Source organism: Phascolarctos cinereus, unplaced genomic scaffold, assembly GCF_003287225.1.
Source record: "Phascolarctos cinereus isolate Bilbo 61053 unplaced genomic scaffold, phaCin_HiC Scaffold_726;HRSCAF=1367, whole genome shotgun sequence".
NCBI lineage: Eukaryota > Metazoa > Chordata > Mammalia > Diprotodontia > Phascolarctidae > Phascolarctos > Phascolarctos cinereus.
In genome coordinates, this window is record NW_027556098.1 from 129400331 (window position 1) to 129409158 (window position 8828).

Consider the following 8828-nt stretch of genomic DNA (forward strand, 5'->3'; position numbering starts at 1 on the left):
TCCCTTCCTCCCTTTCCACCCACCCTCATTGAAAAGGCAAGCATCTCCATACAAGTTATAGATGTGTAGTCATGTAAAACACTTCCATAGTAGTCCTGCTGTGAAAAACTAAGTATATTTCCCTTCATCCTATCCTACCCCCACATTTATTTGATTCTCTGTTTTGACCCTGTCCCTCCTCAGAAGTGTTCACTTTTGATTATCCCCTCCCCCAATCTGCCCTCCCCTCCATCAACCCCTGCTCTCTTGTCCCCTCTCCCCGCTTATTTTACTGTAGGTTAAGAGAGATTTCCATACCTCATTGTGTATGTTATCCCCTTTTTAAGCCAAATCCTATGAAAATAAGATTCACTCATTCCCTCTCACCTTCTTCCACTTCCCCTCCACTGTTAAAGCCTTTTCTTGTCTGTTTCATGTGAGATAATTTACCCCATTCTACTTCTCCCTTTCTCCTTCTCCCAGTATAATCCTCTCTCACCCCTTAATTTTATTTTCCAGATATCACCCCTTCATCTTCAACTCACCCTGTGCCCTCTATCTATCTATCTATACATACATATAATTTTTTTCCCTCCCACTACCCTAATACTGACAAAGGACTCATGAGTTACAAATATCACCTTTGCCTGCAGGAATGTAAACAGTTCAACCTTAGTAAGTCTCTTATGATTTCTCTTTCCTGTTTACCTCTTCCATGATTCATTTGAGTCTTGTATTTGAAAGTCAAATTTTATATTCAGCTCTGGTCTTTTCCTCAGGAATGCTTGAAAGTGCCCTATTTCATTGAATGACCATTTTTTACCCTGAAGTATTATACTCAGTTTTGCTGGGCAGGTGATTCTTGATTATAGTACTGTCTCCTTTGCCCTCCAGAATATCATACTCCATGCCCTCCAGACCCTTAATGTAGAAGCTGCTAAATCTTGTGTCATCCTGATTGTATTTCCACAATACTTGAATTGTTTCTTTCTGGCTGCTTGCAATATTTTCTCCTTGACCTGGGTACTCTGGAATTTGGCTACAATATTCTTAGGAGTTTTCCTTTGGAGATCTCTTTCAGGAGGTGATTGATGGATTCTTTCAATTTCTATTTTTCCCTCTGGTTCTAAAATATCAGGGCAGTTTTCCTTGATAATTTCATGAAAGATGATATGTAGGCTTTTTTTTTTGAACACGGCTTTCAGATAATCCAATAATTTTTAAGTTCTCTCTCCTGGATCTATTTTCCAGGTCAGTTGTTTTTGCGATGAGATTTCACATTCTCTTCCATTTTTTCATTCTTTTGGGTTAGTGTTACAGTGCCTTGATTTCTCAAATAGTCACTAGCTTCCAATTGCTCTATCCTAATTTTTAAGGAAGTATTTTCTTCAGTAAGCTTTTGGACTTCCTTTTCCATTTGACCAATTTTTCTTTTTAGGGCATTCTTCTCCTCGTTGGCTTTTTGGACCTCTTTGGCCATTTGGGTTAAGCTATTTTTTGAGGTGTTATTTTCTTCAGCATTTTTTTGGGTCTCCTTTAGCATCACTCTCAGTTTTTCCTCTGCTTCTCTTACTTGCTTTTCAAAATCCCTTTTGAACTCTTTCAAGGCCTGGGATGGATTCATATTTTTCTTGAAGACCTTGGATGTAGGTGCTTTGGCTTTGTTGTCTTCTTCTGCTTCTATGTTTTGATCTTCTTTGTCACCAAAGTAAGATAATATAGTCTGACTCTTTTTGAGCTGCTTGCTCATGATCCTGGCCAATTACTTGAGTTATAAACTCTTTGTTAAGGTAGGAGTCTATTTCCAATATGGAGAATATACCGTCCCAAGCTTCAGCGGTTTTGTGCAGCTGTTTTCAGAGATACTTCTAGGGACCTGTAAATCTTCAGTTCTTCCAAGGTGCTATGATCAAGGGTGAGGTGTTTACTCCTTTCCTGGCTTGTGCTCTGGTCTATGAGTGACCACAAGCACTCTTTTCTGTCTTACAACTGTGAGGAGGATTCTCTCTACACATCCACTACAAGCTCCACCAAGCCAGAGCTCCTCCTCACACAAGGACCTTCACCCAGAACTGTGACCCAGATCCAAGTATGGGCAAAGCAAGAGAATCTTGCACCAGCAGAGAGATTCCTGCAATCTCCCTCTGACCAGCCACTTGATTCCCCCTCAGTCTGTGGGCCAGAAGCTCAGGAGGCAGCCCCCACCCTGGGGCCATGCTCAGGGAATGGAGCTGAGACCACCTCTCTTATCTCTCCCTCTGCAGACACAGACTTTTCCCACTGACCTTCTAAGCTGTCCTTGGCATTCATGGGTTGAGAAGTCTGGAAACAGTCACAGCTGCCCGTGATTCAGTCCTCTGAGGTCTGCTCCAGGTTCACTGCGGCCTGTGTGCCCATGCCGAACTGCACTCCCCTCCCCATACAGCACAATATACCTTTCTGATCAACCATCCAGGCTGTCTTTGGCTGGAAATTTGTTTCCCTCTGTCTTTTTGTGAGTTCTGCTGCTTCAGAATTTGTTTAGAGCCATTTTTTATAGGTATTTGGAGGGGCAGCTCAAGCAAGTCAATGCTTTTACTATGCCATCTTGGCTCCACCCCCTAAATTCCAAGGTTTTGACTAGGCAGAATGGGGAAAAACAAACAGGCCTGTGCCATCTCAGTGTAAAGGGAACTGTAGGAGGTTGCTATGACTGAAGGCTTCCTGAAATACTGCTGCCCAAACCTTTATTTTTTAGTTCCTAACTCTGCCTGTGTATGTCCTGGTCCCTGCCTTGCACCAGAAACTAGGTGTCTCCTATCCTCCTGATACTGAGCTTCATCATGGAAGGATGGTAGGCATCATCATCATCATCATCATCATCATCATCATCATCACTATCACAATAATAACAGCCAAAATTACCTGGCACTTTACATATTTATAACTTTAACCTTTGAATCACATCTTACATTATTTTATGATGACTCTGTGAGCTAGATACAATTAATGTCCCCATTCTACAAATGATGCAACTGAGATGGAAAGTTTAAATGACTCATCTATGGTTATACAACTAATGAGTCAGAAGCAAGATCTGAACATTCATCTCCTGGCTTCTAGATCCACAACTCTATCAACTATAACCCAGTACCTCAAAGCATAGTCAAAGAAAACCAAACAAACAAAGTAAAAACATAATGGAAAGAGAGTTAGACTTAGATTCCAGTTAGTCTGGATTCAAATCTTGCCTCCATCATGTATTAGTTTTATGATCATGGGCTAGTCATTCAACCCCTCTGAGCATCAGCTTGCTCATTTGCCACCAGCAGCTCTGCTTGGTCTTGACTCTACCACTACCATCACCATCACCATCATCATCATCACCACCACCATCATCATCACCACCACCACCATCATCATCACCACCACCATCACCACTATCACCACCATCATCATCATAATCATCACCACCATCATCATCATCATCATCATCCTTCCTCCCCTCCCACCCAGGATAAACTCCTCATCAGGAAACTCACTCTTATGGTATCCTTGGTGCTGACACTTCATCTATACCCTAAGTTTACTTCTGTTCCTCTGATTGGTGGGCTGGAGGGTGGAACAACAAAACTCCCATAGCCTTCCTTTACAGAGAGCTCAAAATCACTGTCATCTCTTCATTTACCTGTAGCTTCTGTGCTTGGTTTAGACTCAGCCATCATCATCATCATCATCATCATCATCATGCCCTGGGTACAGGACCCTTTCCTCACCCAACCCCCATTTAGCATCTTTTTCTGTATTGTCTTCCCTCATTAGGTTTTAAGCTCCTTGAGGGCAGAGACTGTCTTTTTTTTTTTCTTATTTGCACCCGAGTGATTAGTACAGTGTCTGGCACGTAGAAGATGCTTAATAAATGTCTATCATGTCTTATCTTTAAAGGAGGCAATAATAGTTATGATTTATGCTCTCTTGGGTTTCTTTGTGGGAAAATGCTTTGTAAATGCTAAAGCATTATACAATGTGAGCTCTTGTAACCTTGCATGACCTGGGCATTGCCAAGGGAAGAACTTACAGTAATTAAGACAGGGCAACCCAAAACTGCCCAATCAATCCCCAAGCCAGTCCAACCTGACATTGAAGTATTTACCACACTTCCTGCTTTCCTTCCAGGCTCTCTTTTAGGCACATGAGCAGTGGCATATTTCCATAGCATCTTTATGAATCAGTTCTAGAAAACTAGAGAAAATGTTCACCCTTGGTTATTCTTCATACAGCAAACCACTTTCAGGACAGAGATATCTTTGCATGGGGGAAAATTCAATAACAGCATAATTTAATGAAAGCAATCTTTCTTTTACTGTCCTAATGCTTATCTATTTTCTTACGCTCTGGAAACACACAGACACCATATATATTTTTAAGTCCTTACACAATCTAATAAAAATAGAATTGGGGGATAGGAACATTAATCAGAACATATCAAATTTTTATCAAGCAACCAAAATAAGTAACACTCATGGATTGTGCATTAAAATGTGAATCTAGGGCAAGGAAATGAATATTTTAGCACTCTGTACTTAGGCCCTTCCATGATGGGGAATAGAACTCCAGAGACCAATGTGATGTTGGCTTGATCTGATTTCATCACTATTATTTATAAGGGTTGGATTTGACTCTCCAAAGTGATTCATGTCTTCTTTTTCTTCCTTCACATTCCTTTTGGTACAATATATAAATAGCCTTGCACATAAATAAATATTACTTTTCAATAATAGCTGTGATCAGAGGCAGCTTTACTCAGACACAAAGTAGGCAAGTGCCTAAACCAGGTGATTTCAGAGATACCATAGACTTGCCCCTTAACTTGCATCCAAAATTATCCTCATCCCCTTAGTTGCCCTGTCACAATTCTTGACATTTAATCATTAAAGATTCATTCATTTAGATTGACATTATTTCTTGTTAAGATGTAAATCTGCCTGAAAGGGGCAACACATTAACCTGCCATTTGTTGGTAAGATCTTAAGGTGAATTGGTTTATCAGATGCTTTCCTGGACAGGCAGTTGAGAACTGGTTTGAAAAGGAGTCAGCAGAGAACATCTAAAGTAGGGGCCTCCTAACTACAAACCAAGGGCCAAATCCTGCCTATTGTCTTGGGTTTTTTTGTTATTGTTGTTTGTTGTTTGTTGTTTGTTTTTGTTCATTTGTTTTTACTACTCTGAGATAAGATTTTTTTATACACTTTTAAATATAATAAAAATTTTAAATTTAAAAACCATTCTTAGCTTTCCTGTATAAAAACAACAACAACATCAACAGCAGTTGCAGCAACAACAACCAGGCAGCAGGCTGGATTTGGTCCATGTGCTATAATTTGCAAACTTGTGGTCTAGAGTATGAGATACCACATCAGACGCAGGCCCTGGATAGCTAGAGTAGTCTCAGTGGAAGGAATGCCAGTAGGAGAAAGCAACCATCAGTAGAAGAATGGATCACTGAAGACTTTCTTCTTTGTTTGTTGTTTACTTTGGAGCTTTTCTTTTTCTTCTCTTTTCTTTTTTTTAAATTTCTAAGAGGTAGAGAACCCTATTTCCACATCCTGGATTCCATATTTTCAGAGGAGATGGTGTTTTCAGGACTTTTGTTTCCTATTACACTTGGGGCAATAATTGTCCTCTCTCCTCCAGTAACAATCACTTCAAAAATATGAAACATGATTCTTTTATAGCCAAATCTTTTGTTCACCTGATCTTTTCATAGAATCACAAAATGTTAGTATTGGAAAGGACTTTAAAGTCCATTATATCCCACTCCATTTCATAGTTGGGGAAACTGAGGTGGAAGTGACTAGCATAGGGGATAAAAGATCAGTACACCCCCAGCTAGTATGACAGCTAAATAGATGTCTGTCTTCTTCCTACTACAGAATACTGCCTTCTCCCTCCCCACTTTATCTTATTCCCCTTCTCCACAGTCTCCCTGATTTCCTTTCTATAATAAAAATGTGACTTTGTAGGGTCAGCTTAGCTCTACTCCACCCCCATTCACCCAAAGTATTCTTGATTCATTCCCATACAGCACCCCCCACCCAACAATTTTTGTTGAGACAAGAAAAATGTGATGCCATTCAGTACTTAGTATAAGGCAAAAGGCTTTTGTAAATTGTTTTGTATAAGATATCCCCATAAAGAAGTTAACAAAATACACTGAACAAAATATTACCTCCCTCACATACACATTTTCAGTATCCTCTGTTTCTTTTCATGCACTTGGGGAGAAGATAAATGGGTAGCATCTTGAGAAAATGTTCTTGACCCAGGATATGTAAACTGAGATAATGCATCACCTCTCATGGCCTTCTGCCCTTTTTGTCCTGTCCTCCAACAAGTACTGGAAGAAAAGAAAGAAAAGGGTTTCCTCTTTAGAAGACTAGAGCACTTTTGTTTAGCAATAATAAAACAAGACTTCAGGCTATATCACAATGCAGAAGAAACCCTGAAATTATGGCTTTAAATTAAAACTGCTCTCCAAAGAAGGGCAAAAACAGTCGGTATCTTATACCACTCAGCTCCAGCTCTGAAATAGATTAGCAGCTCTTTGTTGCCCTGAAATGAACCTCAAACACATTTTGGTTTGGTGACTCATAATAAATGAAATAATATGTTCTTATTCTGTGACAGCAGGAGGACAGACATGAAAGGATCCCATGGTCGTTATCTGAGATTACAGTAAGAGGACAAAATGAAGCGCAAAGCAAATATTTAAAAATAAAAATAAAAATCCAAGCACAGAGCCAGTAGCCTTTAGGCCAAATGTCTGTAAGGGAAGCCACACAGGACAGGCCTCAAGGTGCTGGTTCATTTGATGTTTGTTGGAGAATAGTGTGAGCACAGTACTAGGGCCAGGACAATGAGATGGCAGGTGTGAAGAGAATTCATAGGTAACCTTGAATAATGGTAAGGTAGAAAGTATAAATGGCAGGCTGCCAATGGAATGATCCTGATGTTGATGTCAGGAACCTTGGGGTAGAGTCCCCATCTCTGATACATAAAAGCCATATGACCCTGAGAAATTCATTTGAGCCCTGAGTTTTGGTTTCATCATCTGTAAAATGGTAGTAATGATACATGTACCACCTATTTCACAGAGTTATTATGAGGAAAATGCTTTTATAATCCTTAAAATGCTACATAAATGTGAGTTGTTAATATGGTGCTGAACTGGCAAAGGAGAAGCCAGATTACAGAGGACTTTGAATGCCAAGATGAAGTGTTTAGACACAGGGATAGAGGAGCCTGTGACCCTGAGGCCTTCAAGATCCCTGGGTGTGGTCTTTTGATTGAATCCAAGTTCTGTAAAACAAATCCTTTTATTAAGGGTATTTGTTGTTGTTTTTGTACAGGAGAGCTAAGAATGTTTTTTTTTATTTTAAATTTTTATTAAATTTAAAAATATAGCTGAGAATCTCATGCTCAAAAGGCTGAGAACCTCTCATGCCCACTCATCTTTATGGGCATCACCTGGCCTATATGTTTTATCACTAATAAACTTTTCCTCTGGCTGAAGAAGATTTGAGTTGAATTCTTGGAGGCAGGGCCCAGTACCGCGATCTTGGGGTTCCAGCAGCACCCCAAAAGTCTTAGACCTCTTCATATGGTTCCCTGACTGAGAAATAACTGCCAAATCTCAAGCTTTTCTTCAGCCACTACTGCCTCTACTTCCAGAGAAACCCCAGCTCAAGCTCTGGACGAGATTCTCAACTCAATGCCTCCTCCCCAGACCTCTACTTCAGACGGGACCCCTCCTCAGGCTCCAGACAAGGGTATCAGAGTGGCATCTTCTCCCCTGATCCCTCCCCCTCCTCCAATGTCAGCCTTTGGAAAGAGAGGAGATGAGTTGGAAGCACAATCCAAGGAGCTATGACTATGGCTGGCAGACCAGATGCTCTGAAAGTTGGTACAGGCAACCATACCAGGGATCAGACCCTAACACTGTGTATATCAAGGGTGCCTGCAAAAATAATGGCAGACCAGGGGCACAAGGAGGTATCAGTGCCTCCTGGGGACCAGACAATGATCTAAACATAAGTGATACATATTCTGGACGACAGACAAACCAAAGTGCATCATTAGAAGCAGCTACCAAAGTGATTGATCAAGCAAAGGCCCAAAATATGGGCAGAATTACTGTGTGCACAGATAACCAACTTATCACCAAAGGTATGAATGAGTGGATTCACAAATGGAAATAAAATGACTGGAAAACAAGTAAAAATAACGATGTTGTACACAGAGACCAATTCACTAAGCTGGATAACATGACTCGGGACATGGATGTTGAGTGGAAGTATGCACCTGCTCGGTCAAAAGTTGAAGGCAGTGCTGAAGCTCAAATATTAGCCAGAAAAGCAACTAGAAAGAAGTGAGAAGACTCAGCTCAATACTTGGAGTGTCATTGCTCTGACATTCTGACACTCTGACACTTCTAGTGTCATTATCTTTAACCCTGCAATATAATCTCCAACTTATTTTATCTTTACCGTCCCCCTTCTGTTTGAGCTATCTTCTATGGCTCTCTTTGGTAATTTTTTTTCTTCATATCCTTTCTCAATTTTTCTATGTGCTATTTTTTCTTTAATACTATAAACAAAAAAAAATTACCATGAACTATACTATAAACAGCTATAGAAATTGTTCACCTGTACTAACAATAAGAGAAAGGCAGATATCCTCATCTCTGTCATAACCATCTGAACTTTGACTTGTTCAACTCTTGCCCCAGATCACCTAGAAACCAAATCCAGACTGCTTGACTGCTCACATGACTTGGGGTAATGGGAGTCACCAACTTTTCCTTCAGGTAA

The 8828-nt window shown here is 40.3% G+C and overlaps 1 pseudogene; it reads left to right on the forward strand.

Annotated features, from left to right (window-relative positions):
* The first annotated feature begins 7848 nt into the window (after positions 1-7848).
* LOC144454324 (ribonuclease H1 pseudogene) lies at positions 7849-8390 on the forward strand (annotated as a pseudogene).
* Positions 8391-8828: the final 438 nt, after the last annotated feature.